This window comes from Carcharhinus amblyrhynchos, chromosome 28 (assembly GCF_965287045.1).
Source record: "Carcharhinus amblyrhynchos chromosome 28, sCarAmb.v2.hapA, whole genome shotgun sequence".
Lineage (NCBI taxonomy): Eukaryota > Metazoa > Chordata > Chondrichthyes > Carcharhiniformes > Carcharhinidae > Carcharhinus > Carcharhinus amblyrhynchos.
The window spans coordinates 85,001-100,000 of NC_137351.1; the positions used below are offsets into that span (position 1 = coordinate 85,001).

At 44.2% G+C, this 15,000-nt stretch overlaps 1 pseudogene; it reads left to right on the plus strand.

Moving 5' to 3' along the window:
* The first annotated feature begins 4,322 nt into the window (after nt 1–4,322).
* Nucleotides 4,323–8,570, plus strand: LOC145359422 (Ig heavy chain Mem5-like; annotated as a pseudogene).
* Nucleotides 8,571–15,000: the final 6,430 nt, after the last annotated feature.

Genomic DNA, 15,000 nt, shown 5'->3' on the forward strand with positions numbered 1-15,000 from the left:
CTCATCCAGATCATTAATAAAAATTACAAACAGCAGTGGCCCCGAAACAGATCCCTGAGGCACACCGCTCGAAACCGAACTCCATGACGAATATTTACCATCAACCACCACCCTCTGTCTCCTATCTGCTAGCCAATTCCTGATCCAATTAAAGGGGAGGGCCATTTAAAGGGGAGGGCCATTTAAAGGGGAGGGCCATTTAAAGGGGAGGGCCATTAAAGGGGAGGGCCATTAAAGGGGAGGGCCATTAAAGGGGAGGGCCATTAAAGGGGAGGGCCATTAAAGGGGAGGGCCATTAAAGGGGAGGGCCATTAAAGGGGAGGGCCATTAAAGGGGAGGGCCATTAAAGGGGAGGGCCATTAAAGGGGAGGGCCATTAAAGGGGAGGGCCATTAAAGGGGAGGGCCATTAAAGGGGAGGGCCATTAAAGGGGAGGGCCATTAAAGGGGAGGGCCATTAAAGGGGAGGGCCATTAAAGGGGAGGGCCATTAAAGGGGAGGGCCATTAAAGGGGAGGTCCATTAAAGGGGAGGTCCATTAAAGGGGAGGTCCATTTAAAGGGGAGGGCCATTAAAGGGGAGGGCCATTAAAGGGGAGGGCCATTAAAGGGGAGGGCCATTAAAGGGAGGTCCATTAAAGGGGGGTCCATTAAAGGGGAGGTCAATTAAAGGGGAGGTCACATCAGCTCAGAGGAATCTATCGGGAGGACAGCACTTGGGGCGAAAAAAAAAGTCAGAAAAAAAAAGTCAGAAAAAAAAAGTCAGAAAAAAAAAGTCAGAAAAAAAAAGTCAGAAAAAAAAAGTCAGAAAAAAAAAGTCAGAAAAAAAAAGTCAGAAAAAAAAAGTCAGAAAAAAAAAGTCAGAAAAAAAAAGTCAGAAAAAAAAAGTCAGAAAAAAAAAGTCAGAAAAAAAAAGTCAGAAAAAAAAAGTCAGAAAAAAAAAGTCAGAAAAAAAAAGTCAGAAAAAAAAAGTCAGAAAAAAAAAGTCAGAAAAAAAAAGTCAGAAAAAAAAAGTCAGAAAAAAAAAGTCAGAAAAAAAAAGTCAGAAAAAAAAAGTCAGAAAAAAAAAGTCAGAAAAAAAAAGTCAGAAAAAAAAAGTCAGAAAAAAAAAGTCAGAAAAAAAAAGTCAGAAAAAAAAAGTCAGAAAAAAAAAGTCAGAAAAAAAAAGTCAGAAAAAAAAAGTCAGAAAAAAAAAGTCAGAAAAAAAAAGTCAGAAAAAAAAAGTCAGAAAAAAAAGTCAGAAAAAAAAAGTCAGAAAAAAAAAGTCAGAAAAAAAAAGTCAGAAAAAAAAAGTCAGAAAAAAAAAGTCAGAAAAAAAAAGTCAGAAAAAAAAAGTCAGAAAAAAAAAGTCAGAAAAAAAAAGTCAGAAAAAAAAAGTCAGAAAAAAAAAGTCAGAAAAAAAAAGTCAGAAAAAAAAAGTCAGAAAAAAAAGTCAGAAAAAAAAAGTCAGAAAAAAAAGACAGAAAAAAAAGACAGAAAAAAAAAGACAGAAAAAAAAAGACAGAAAAAAAAAGACAAAGAAAAAGACAGAAAGAAAAAGACAGAAAGAAAAAGACAGAAAGAAAAAAGACAGAAGAAAAAAGACAGAAGAAAAAAGACAGAAAGAAAAAGACAGAAAGAAAAAGACAGAAAGAAAAAGACAGAAAGAAAAAGACAGAAGAAAAAAGACAGAAGAAAAAAGACAGAAGAAAAAAGACAGAAAGAAAAAGACAGAGAAAAAAGACAGAAAAAAACGGAGGGAAAAAAAGGACAGAGGGAAAATAAAGACAGAGGGAAAATAAAAGACAGAGGGAAAATAAAAGACAGAGGGAAAATAAAAGACAGAGGGAAAATAAAAGACAGAGGGAAAATAAAAGACAGAGGGAAAATAAAAGACAGAGGGAAAATAAAAGACAGAGGGAAAATAAAAGAGAGGGAAAATACAAGAGAGGGAAAATAAAGACAGAGGGAAAATAAAAGACAGAGGGAAAATAAAAGACAGAGGGAAAATAAAAGACAGAGGGAAAATAAAGACAGAGGGAAAATAAAAGAGAGGGAAAATAAAGACAGAGGGAAAATAAAAGTCAGGGAAAATAAAAGTCAGGGAAAATAAAAGTCAGGGAAAATAAAAGTCAGGCACAGAAAATAAAAGTCAGGCACAGAAAATAAAAGTCAGGCAGAAAAAATAAAAGTCAGGCAGAAAAAATAAAAGTCAGGCAGAGAAAATAAAAGTCAGGCAGAGAAAATAAAAGTCAGGCAGAGAAAATAAAAGTCAGGCAGAGAAAATAAAAGTCAGGCAGAGAAAATAAAAGTCAGGCAGAGAAAATAAAAGTCAGGCAGAGAAAATAAAAGTCAGGGAGAGAAAATAAAAGTCAGGGAGAGAAAATAAAAGTCAGAAAGAGAAAATAAAAGTCAGAAAGAGAAAATAAAAGTCAGGGAGAGAAAATAAAGAGACAGGGAGAGAAAATAAAGAGACAGGGAGAGAAAATAAAGAGGCAGGGAGAGAAAATAAAGAGGCAGGGAGAGAAAATAAAGAGGCAGGGAGAGAAAATAAAGAGGCAGGGAGAGAAAATAAAGAGGCAGGGAGAGAAAATAAAGAGGCAGGGAGAGAAAATAAAGAGGCAGGGAGAGAAAATAAAAGGCAGGGAGAGAAAATAAAAGGCAGGGAGAGAAAATAAAAGGCAGGGAGAGAAAATAAAAGACAGAGAGGGAAAATAAAGACAGAGAGGGAAAATAAAGACAGAGAGGGAAAATAAAGACAGAGAGGGAAAATAAAGACAGAGAGGGAAAATAAAGACAGAGAGGGAAAATAAAGACAGAGAGGGAAAATAAAGACAGAGAGGGAAAATAAAGACAGAGAGGGAAAATAAAGACAGTAAAAAGACAAACAGGACTGAGAGGGAAAGATTAAGATTCGGAGGGAAAGATTAAGATTCGGAGGGAAAGATTAAGATTCGGAGGGAAAGATTAAGATTCGGAGGGAAAGATTAAGATTCGGAGGGAAAGATTAAGATTCGGAGGGAAAGATTAAGATTCGGAGGGAAAGATTAAGAATGAGAGGGAAAGATTAAGAATGAGAGGGAAAGATTAAGAATGAGAGGGAAAGATTAAGAATGAGAGGGAAAGATTAAGAATGAGAGGGAAAGATTAAGAATGAGAGGGAAAGATTCAGATTGAGAGGGAAAGATTCAGATTGAGAGGGAAAGATTCAGATTGAGAGGGAAAGATTCAGATTGAGAGGGAAAGATTCAGATTGAGAGGGAAAGATTCAGATTGAGAGGGAAAGATTCAGATTGAGAGGGAAAGATTCAGATTGAGAGGGAAAGATTCAGATTGAGAGGGAAAGATTCAGAATGAGAGGGAAAGATTCAGACTGAGAGGAGAAAGATTAAGATTGAGAGGGAAAGATTAAGACTGAGAAAGACTGAGAGGGAGATTGAGAGGAGGCTGCAAACAGACAGAGAAAAGCAGGGCTGAGGTGGGAAAGAGACGCAGACACAAAGTGAAGAGGTTCATACTCACCAGCGCACATCTTTTCCCTCGGTGATCTCTCCAACTCCTTCCATTCCCTCTCCCATGGTGGCGGAGACAGATCCTGGGCCAGGGGCTTTGTGCTGGATAAAGGGGAGGGGGGTTAAAATCTCAGAGCTGGAACTCCATGCTGCGCACACACACACACTGACTCACTCACACAGACACACAGTTTACCTGATACTTACCCAGCCACGCGGAGACAGAGACAGAACAATGGAACCCCAGCCTTTTTGTAACCTCCACGCACACTGTCCACACCTCCCCAATCAAACCCCATCCAACCACATCTCCTACACCTCACCTGGACACACCTCCTGCAGGTATGGCCCAGTCCAACACCAGCCTGTCTCTGAGTGTGTGGGGGGGTTGTGTGTGTGGGTTAGTGAGCACCAGGTAAATGGTTTATTCCAAGGCTAACTCGCAGCTCTGCACTGCCCGGCAGGCCAGGTCTGAATGTGGACTGTACAACTTGTTCACCCAGGGCTCCATCGGCTACAGGTTTGTCCCCTTTACTGATTCCTGCAAAGTTGCCTTTCCCTTAAGTTGCTTGAACTGTAACAATTTCTTGCAAAGTTATTTGTTGTCTCATTTACTAATTCCATTCCTGAATTACAATGTCATCTGTCTGTTGTTGTCTGTCCGGGTGTCTGAATGTGTGTTACAAGCACTAGCTGGGGGACGGGGAGGGAAAGAATCAGAGTGAAGTTTCTGTCTGCTAAGTGCTGTAAATGTGTCTTTAACCAGCAGCTCTGCAGAGACAGAGATACAGGATTTTAAACTCACTGGGACCCAGAAGGATGTACGTGGCGTGAGAATTGGAAGAAACCAGGTTGTCAGGATACGGAAAGGTGGAAGGAAAATATCAAGTCAAAGAACTGAAAGTACAAAGGCGTCCCGGAGGCTCCCTGAAACTGAGCTGTAAAACCAGCGGTTTAAATCTTGGCAGCTACTGGATGGACTGGATCCGGCAGGTTCCCGGACAGGGGGCTCGAGTGTCTGCTTACCTACTATCGTTCATCCAGCACTAATTACTACACGCCATCAATTCAGGGTCGATTTACTGCGTCCACAGACACTTCAAGCAACATCTTCTCTTTGGAGATGACGAGCCTGAAGACTGGAGACACGGCCATCTATTACTGGGGATATCAGCATCTTCCATCATAACCTGAAGGTCAGGATCTGTTTTCAATGCAGTATGATCGAGGCTGGTCAGAAGCAAACTATAATGGTGTTTAAAATAAAGAGTAACACAGAAAGCATTTAACAGTAAAACTTCCCAAACTCACCCATATAACTGGTCAGCTTTTCACTGCCTTTATATTCATTGTAGTTTCAGCAATCCGACATACGATATATTACTCTTTTTAATATTTCTGATAGATTGTGTTATATAAACAGTTGCCTACATTTCCCATTCGAGCAAAACCAATGGTCCGTTTGAAGTGAATATTGAACAGCACGACTGAACAGAGTGAGTGCACTGGTGTGTGTGTCACTGTGATACTCTACGGGGGTCACAGCGCTGAGAAAAGCGCCATCCTCATACAGAAACCTCAGAAAAGGTCCTTGCTTAAATTTGTGACCAATGCTATTGCCGAATGCCAAAGTACATGAGGGTTCAACAAAATAATACTTAGAAGCAGTACTTTTTTTATGATGTAAAATGCTTCAAGTTTATTGTTATTGATTTACACGCTGGATGTGCACAGAGAGTGTAAAAGTTTCTAACCCCCTTTATCAATATCATGACCAGTCGAAATTGAACTATCTCACTGAGTCACCCTTAACGAGCTGCAAACAGGCTTTTGAAATAGCAGTGAAATTAACTGTCTGTACTTCACAGCTAACTGTCCGCCTCAGTATTGGTCATGCTGTGTCTCACTGTGATAGCTGGAGCTACACAGCAGTTACTGTCAATACAAAAAACCCTCAGCACTGATTGATTGAAACTGGATCAGTGTCACTTTTACATCCAAACTGTAATCACAGTACAATACTATTTATGTCCAGCACTGACCACATGGCAAGAATAAACATGGAAAATCTTGATAGTTACTCAATTATCGATGTGCGTTTTCAACAACATGTTCACGTGTAACTCTGTGAAATATAAAACATTAGGGTCATTTAGGAATGTCAAATGATATCCAAAGATCCAATTATAATCTAATGAACGTTAATTGTCTTTGCTTTTCCTTGGGTTTGTGGATATTTAAAGTAACGGTGATTTTGTGTCTATTCTGTGCAGGGACGGTTATTTTATGACACAGCCAACGGAATGTGACACTGTGATGCTTTCGACTACTGGGGACAAGGGACCATGGTGACGGTGACTACAGGTAAGAACCATCCACTTATTGAGTAACTGGTTTACATGTGTCTTTGTTTTATATTTTTATCTGTACTAATAATCCATTTGGTAACAGAAATGTGAGTTTGGCGGATTCTCGGTTGAGAATTGTTACAATGTTTCCTGTGACTCTGCTGCGAAGGGGTTTTAGAATTCAGCTCTTTCTGCACAATAGCTGCTGCTGAGGGATTCAATCCCAAATTGTTGGGATTTGGTGTTTATCTGTTGTGGTTACTGTGTGGTTAGGGTTACTTTCAAATCTAAATGTCTGTTAAACAATTCAGCGTTTCTGCAGTGCTTCATCTCGGCGACATCTAGTGGCTGCGGGTTGAACCATCTACTGCACCAGTGTTTGAAATTTAAACCAAACAATTAAAATAATCTAGAATTTGTATATTTAGCCAGTGAAAATGTTCCACTCACTCACAATGCTGGTGCTGCTGTGCAATATTTTCTGCTTATTCTAAACATTAATTAGTTTGGTGATGGGCGAATTGGCTGGAATTTATATTGAACATTTCTGTAAATGTTACATTTGATTCTGTTGAAAGTGTTTGTAGAATTGTGCTGCTTCTGCATGAAGCGGGCTTCAGTCTGTCAGTGATGCGTTTTTTTCTGTGGTGAGGAGATTATGTATCTGGGTGACTCTAAACACGTAAAATTTGTGAATTAATTTAGTGTTTCTGCATTGTTTGAACTCAGTGACACTGAGCTGTTACACGCTTTGATTGAATATGAACATTCTGCGGGTTCGCAACTGTTTGATGCGTGACTGCAGACATAAATAAAGCAGGCTTTATTGTGTTTGTATGTTTAAAATCTTTACTGATATCGGCTTACGCCACTCGTTCAGAACATAGTTTGTCACTGCATTTACAATTTGGGGTCCCTGCAATGTTTAATCTCGGTGATATTTGATGGCTGGAACTTTTACCTTCCAAATGTTTAAATATGGTGACATCTAGTGGCCGCGGGTTGAACCATCTACTGCACCAGTGCTTGAAATTTAAACCAAAAAATTAAAATAATCTAGAATTTCTATATTTATCCAGTGAAAATGTTCCACTCACTCACAATGCTGGTGCTGCTGTATAATATTTTCTGCTTATTCTAAACATTAATTGGAATTTATATTAAACATTTCTGTAAATGTTATACCTGATCCTGTTGAAAGTGTTTCTAGAGTGTGACAGAGATACAGACAGATACAGAGAAAGAGCAGAGAGCCGGGGGAGAGGGCACAGAGCTGGAGGGAAGTGTAGAGAACCAGGTGGAAATACAGAGAGCCGGATAAAAGGGGAAAAGAGCCACTGTGACAGGCAGACAGCCAGGGGAAAGGGCAAAGAGCTGGGGAAATGGGCAGAGAGCGGGTGCTGGATGGGCGGACTGAGGGCGTTCAGAATAGAGCTAGCACCACAATCAGCTCATCTGTAATCTCAGTGAATGATGGAGGAAACTTCAGGGCCCGAATGGGAATCTCTAGGTATTAATGTGTGATCCTTCAATGAGTCAATGTTGGATTTATTTGAATTTATAATCACATTGCGAGTTTCCTGATCATTCAGTAAGTATTCATTCCGGAGGTATTTTTGAAGCAAAGTCACTAATCTCTGGTTTGTGCAGTGAGAGGCAGTGAGTTGGACAGAGGAAGGGGCACCAATCAGTTTGAAACCAGGCAATTTCCAAAACTAGTGTGGAGATGCCGGAGTGAGGTTGGTGTGGGCACAGGAAGGATTCTCACAACACCAGGTTAAAGTCCAACAGGTTTATTTGGAATCAAAAGCTGTTGGAGCTCCCTCATCAGGTGAGTGGATAGTCTGAATGAAGGGAGAACTTCTTCATCACAAAGTGTTGTTGTTTGAGAAATAAACAGCGGTTTGTCACACACTGCTGTTGTTGAGAAATAAATAGTTGCTGCAATAATGGGGAACATTTTTGCTGTTCCCTGTTAATCCAATGAATGACACGTCATTGTGAGACTAACAGAATGTGTTTTTTTTCTTCCTAATTTGATAGAAGTGAAGACAGGGATATGAGTTTCTACAGAGAGGACAATTCCCAAATGATAGAAGTAACATCATCTCAAAGGCGGATGAAAGATTTCATTGGGAAATATTAGGGATAAGTTCATAATTCTAATCAGTGTTGGAGATAGAAACATAGAAAATACAAGCTGGAGTAGGCCATTTGGCCCTTTGGGACTACTCCGCCATTCACTTTGGTCAGAGCTCATCACTATCCTGATCACACCTACTACCCATATCCCTTCATCCCTTTAACACCGAGAGCTATATCTAATATAGAAACCTATTTGTAACAATATGTTTGATGACTTAATAAATGCAAGTAAGAGTCTAACTTGTTCAATTGGCCATTCTTTCCCAGCGAAACAATCTCCGCCCAATCTCTACGGCCTGGTCTCCCCCTGTCAGCGACACAACTCCGACGGCTCCATCACCTTCGGATGTTTGGCGATGGATTACTCTCCAGATGTCTCCAAAGTGACCTGGAAGATAAATGGGCAAACGGTCCCCAGTGGATTTAAGCCTTACCCGTCAGTGAGAAATACGGATGGAAGCTACACCCTGAGCAGCCAGTTAACCATCAGCGACTCAGCGGGAGAATGTCCCAGAATTGACTGTGAGGTTCGACACATCAGCACAGTCAAGAGCGTTGAAATACCATGTAAGTGTTGCACATTTTCCTGATATCTAACCAGTGGTTTCATTGTCTCCAGAATTCTCCAGTTTATTGACATTTACTGTACATTTTCTGCAGATCCAAATCCGCGGGAACCGGTCGTCTCTGTCCTCCTGCCCTCGGCAGAAGATGTCTCCGCTCAGAACAAAGAACAAAGAACAACACAGCGCGGGAAACAGGCCCTTCGGCCCAACGAGCCCGCGCCACCGTCCCACTGTCTCAGTGACCTATTCATGATTTTAGTCTACGCCTAATGTGCGAGGATCAGGGAGGTCCAATTTAGGGACAATTTAGTACCCAATCAATCAGCCTAAAAGCACATCTTTGGGGATGTGGGAGGAAACCGGAGCACCCGGAGGAAACCCACGCAACCACGGGGAGAACGTGCAAACTCCCACAGACACAGGCCCAAATCCATGTGTCCGCACAGCAACAGAGATAGTCTCTGAGCTGTCGTGTTGCCCTCGAGATGGTCCAGTTTAAGCACACTAACGACATGAAGCAATAGGCAACTCCCGAAGCAACGTCCAAGAGCAGCCCACTACAACCTGCCGCATGCATGCCCCTTGCTGGACTTAAATGCCTGTGGAGACAAAAAAATTCATTATTAAACAGGCAAAGACTAACATCCCTGAGGCAAAACGTATTCCCAAGCCTGCAATGTTTAGTAAGGCCTACTATATCCCCCTATATGTAGCCCGCTCATGTGGCTGTCTAAGTGACTCTTAAACAACCCTAGCGTGCCTGCTTCCACCACCTTACTCGGCAGTGCATTCCACACCCCCACTACCCTTTGTGTGAAAAACTGCCCTCTAATATTTGTCTTATACCTAGCCCCCCTCACCCTAAGCCCGTGACCCCTCGTTCTATCCATTTCTAATAGCGGAAAAAGCTTACCACCATTTACTCTATCTATCCCCTTCATAATCTTATAAACCTCTATTAGATCCCCCCTCAGCCGACGTCTCTCAAGGGAAAACAGCCCAAGTTCGTTCAATCTTTCCTCGTAAGACAGCCCTCCCATACCAGGCAGCATCCTGGTAAATCTCCTCTGCACTCTCTCCAGGATCTCTACATCCTTCCGGTAGTACGGCGACCAGAACTGGACGCAGTACTCCAAGTGAGGCCTAACCAATGTTCTATACAACTGCAACATCAGACTCCTACTCTTATATTCTATACCTCTTCCTATGAAGGCTAACATACCATACGCTTTCCTCATCACATTCTGCACCTGCACCGACACCTTCAGGGACTTGTGCACTTGCACCCCCAGGTCTCTCTGCGTATCTATACTCCGGATAGTTCTACCTTTTATCGTATAACTCCCCTCCACATTATTCCGGCCAAAGTGCATCACCTCGCATTACTCCGGATTAAATTCCATTTGCCGTCTATCTGCCCAATCTACCAGCCTGTCTATGTGCTGTTGCATTGCCAGGCACTGCTCCTCAGTACCCGCCAATCCAACCATCTTAGTGTCATCAGCAAATTTGCTGATCACACCACCTACCCCCTCTTCCAAGTCATTAATATATACCACAAATAGAAGAGGTCCTAGTACCGAGCCCTGCGGCACACCACTGTTGACAGACCTCCAATTGGAAAAGGAGCCTTCCACTACTACTCGCTGTCTTCTCCTCCCAAGCCAGTTCTCCACCCATCTACATACCTGGCCTTGTATCCCATGAGCCTTCACCTTTTCTATCAGCCTACCATGAGGGACCTTGTCAAACGCCTGACTGAAATCCATATAGACGACATCAACGGCTTGTCCTTCGTCAACCGTTTTTGTCACCTCTTCAAAAAATTCCACTAGATTCGTAAGGCACGACCTCCCTGTAACGAAGCCATGCTGCGTATCCCTGATCAGATTGCAGCGCTCCAGATGTTCATACATCCTATCCTTGAGGATCCTCTCCATTAGCTTGCCTATAACTGAAGTCAAGCTCACCGGCCTATAATTCCCTGGGTTATCCTTCTGACCCTTCTTAAACAACGGTACTACATTTGCAATCCGCCAATCCTCTGGGACCTCACCTGTGTCCAAAGAAGAGACAAAGATTTGCGTCAGAGGCCCAGCAATTTCATCCCTCACCTCCCTTAACAGCCTGGGATAGATGCCATCAGGCACCGGAGATTTATCCGTCTTTATACTGTCTAAAAGTCCCAACACCTCTTCCCTCGTGATGACTATTTCCCTCAACGGATCCTCAAACTCCTCAAGCACAGCACCAGACATCAGGCCCCTCTCCTGCGTGAATACCGACGCAAAGTATTCATTCACGATCTCCCCCATTCCCCCAGGCTCCAAGCATAGTTCCCCTCCTCTGTCCCTGAGAGGACCAATCTTCCCTCTAACCATCCTTTTATTTCTAACATAGGAGTAAAATGCCTTAGGATTTTCTTTAATCCTACCCGCCAAAGCCATTTCGTGGCCCCTTTTTGCCTTTCTGATGCCCCTTTTAAGTTCTCTCCTACATTCTCTGTATTCTTCTAACGCTATCTCTGTTCTCAAATGCCTAGATCTAATGTACGCCTCCCTCTTCCTCCTGACCAGGTCCTCAATATCCCTAGTTACCCACGGCTCTCTAATCCTACCCTTCCCATCCTTCCTCTTGACCGGCACGTCTTTCCTGCAAAGATTTTAGTTTTCCCTTCAGAGACTCCCACATACCCAGCGTCGACCTGCCATCAAACAGCTTTTCCCAGTCCGTATCTTTAAGATCCTGCCTAATCCGGTTGTATTTAGCCCTCCCCCAGTTTAACACCCTCCCCTTAGGACAGGCTTCATCTTTATCCATTAATATCTTAAACCAGACAGAGTTGTGGTCACTGTTAGCCACATGCTCTCCTACTTCAACATCAACCACCTGCCCAGGCTCATTCCCCAGAACCAAGTCCAGTGTAGCCCCCTCTCTGGTCGGGCTATCCACATACTGCTCCAGGGATCCTTCCATTACACACTGTACAAATTCCTCCCCGTCAGTACCCTCTGATCTCGGCACCTTCCAGTCTACCCCGGGGAGATTAAAATCTCCCACTACCACCACCCTATTCTTCCTGCACTTATCTAGAATGTCCCTGCTTATCCCTTCCTCCACAGCCCTTGGGCTGTTGGGCGGTCTGTAGTACACACCCAACATAGTAACATCTCCCTTCCTATTCCTCAACTCCACCCATAGCGACTCGATTCCTATATCCTCTACACCTCCCTCCCTCTGCACTGCTATGATGCAATCCTTAACTAACAACGCCACTCCCCCACCTCTCAGCGACCCACCCCTATCACGCCTGAAGCACTTATACCCGGGAACATTCAACTGCCAGTCCTGCCCTTCCTTTAACCAAGTCTCTGTCACCGCCACCACTTCCAACTTCCTTTCGAACATTATTGCCTTCAGTTCATCTGTTTTGCCAGTCACACTCCTAGCATTGAAACACATGTACCGAAGACCCTCAGAAACAATCCGATCCTTCTTCCTACCCTCCGGGCTTACCCTATCCCCAATCCCAGTTCTGTCCACCTCCCCACCCCCCCTCCATATTAGTTTAAACCCTGCCGAAACACTCCAGCCAACCTTCCAGCTAAGATATGCACGCCCTTCCCAGTTAACTGTACCCCATCCCTCTTGTATATTTGCCCCTCTTTCATAAAGACTTCCCAGTGGTCTACGAATCTAAAACCCTCTGCCCTACACCAATCCTTCAACCACGCATTTAGTTGGAGTATCTCATTATTTCTAGCCCTGCTAGCCCCAGGCACCGGCAGCAGCCCAGAGAACGCCACCCTGGAGGCCCTACGTTTCAGCCTAGCCCCCAACTCCCTGAACTGCCTACGTATGTCCCCCCTGCACTTTGTTCCTACATCCTTCTCTCCTACGTGCACTATCACATCAGACTCAGTCCCTCCACCCTTCAAAATTCCCTCTACCCTTTCTGAAACATCCTGTACCCCTGCTCCAGGGAGGCAGACTACCATCCTGGAGTCCCGCTTTTGCCCACAGAACCGCCTGTCAATCCCTTTGACTTTCCCACCCCCCACCACTATCTCACACCCTGCACTCTTCCCTTCCTCCGAGGTATTCTGATCTCCCTCCCTTGCCTTCTCTACCCCAGCTGTCACCCCACCCTTGATATTCCGGGGTCATTCCTCGGGGGCGGTCCTAGTGCTATAACTCCTTTTCTTTTTGCTCTTCCTAACTGTTTCATCTCCCTCAGCTGCTTAGTGAGAGGTTTCTCCCCCCGAGAGATCTTCGTCAAGTGGACCGTCAACGACAAGCCGGTGAATCCCGGCAACTACAGGAACACCGAGGTGGTGGCGGAGAACGGCGATAGCTCCTTCTTCGTGTACAGCCTGTTATCCATTGCAGCAGAGGAATGGTCCAGCGGCGCTTCTTACTCCTGTGTGGTGGGACATGAAGCCATCCCCTTGAAGATCATCAACAAAACAGTTGACAAATCCAGCGGTAAACCCAGTTTTGTGAACATTTCCCTTGCACTGATGGACACGGTTAATTCATGTCACTGAGAGTCACTCACTTGCATTAAAAACTACAATAAAAAGAATAAAAACATTTTCCTCTAACAATCAATGAAATACCCAATTGTTGAACTGGTTGCTTTTCAGTTTTACTTCCATATCTTTGATTTGAGTCAGATATTTTCATGTCTGGAACCCAACATTGTTGACCCAGTGCTCCCAGCGGAGATAGACACTGGGTCAGGGATAGAATAGAGCACATTCATTACAGGATTCTGCAAAATATCTTCACTGACTCTCCTCCCGCTGAGGGGGAAACAATCCCACATTTTTAACATCTCTGACACACAAACACAACATTTAGATCTCTGTGTCCCTGCTTCTCTCATTGACCACCTCTTTAAGCTGCTGCACCGCACCCACTGGGAACTGAAGTGAGGGTCACACACAAAAAACCATGGAGAAATATTCCCCCCATCGGATTGAGGGAGAGTGAAATTGTTAACATCCTGGATTCCCACTAACCCAGCAGAGAGAGGGGAGGAGCAGGAGCTAATCCATGTCCCAAAACTTCCTCAATGAAAAGAGGAGGAATGTCATTATTGAATCCACTCACCTCCACCTCTTCAGTGGTTCGAACCATCTGGGACATTGTACCACCGGGTAGAGAGAGGGAAGCTCTGGGCTCACTCTCCTCCCTCTCCTGTGTTTGGAAGGGAACAGTTCTCTACTATAAGGACCCAGTTGCCAACAGTACAAATTAGTTTCCGGTTTACTTGCTACAGATTTTGAAGTATCATTATCTTAATCATTGAAGTATAAATATACTAATGCAACATAATTTTAAAATGTCTCAACACTCCTGTTCCTGTTAACCATGTGCTGGCATTGATTTCCCACAATACAAATTTAAACAAGTCATAGATTCCTCCCCGGGTTTGAACTGTTCTGTCCCTAAGGTCTCTGAGATACATCAATGTATTATTACATTCTCTCTCCTGATATCACCGTGCCCCTCACATAAAATACATTTCTACAGCAAAACATTGAAAATATGTTCCATTATTCGGGTTGTCTGGATCATATTCAGTTCACTACTGTCGGTGGAACTTGGAGCAAAAGTCACCCAGAGCCCTCCCTGCCTCCATCTGCTGGTGATGCCGTCTCAATGCACCCAGAGATCACCCTGCCTCCATCTGCTGGTGATGCTGTCTCAATGCACCCAGAGATCACCCTGCCGCCATCTGCTGGTGATGCTGTCTCAATGCACCCACAGATCACCCTGCCGCCATCTGCTGGTGATGCTGTCTCAATGCACCCAGAGATCACCCTGCCGCCATCTGCTGGTGATGCTGTCTCAATGCACCCAGAGATCACCCTGCCGCCATCTGCTGGTGATGCTGTCTCAATGCACCCACAGATCACCCTGCCGCCATCTGCTGGTGATGCTGTCTCAATGCACCCACAGATCACCCTGCCGCCATCTGCTGGTGATGCTGTCTCAATGCACCCAGAGCCCTCCCTGCCTCCATCTGCTGGTGATGCCGTCTCAATGCACCCAGAGATCACCCTGCCTCCATCTGCTGGTGATGCTGTCTCAATGCACCCAGAGATCATCCTGCCTCCATCTGCTGGTGATGCCGTCTCAATGCACCCAGAGATCACCCTGCCGCCATCTGCTGGTGATGCTGTCTCAATGCACCCAGAGATCACCCTGCCTCCATCTGCTGGTGATGCTGTCTCAATGCACCCACAGATCACTCTGCCTCCATCTGCTGGTGATGCTGTCTCAATGCACCCAGAGATCACCCTGCCTCCATCTGCTGGTGATGCTGTCTCAATGCACCCAGAGCCCTCCCTGCCTCCATCTGCTGGTGATGCCGTCTCAATGCACCCAGAGATCACCCTGCCGCCATCTGCTGGTGATGCTGTCTCAATGCACCCAGACATCACCC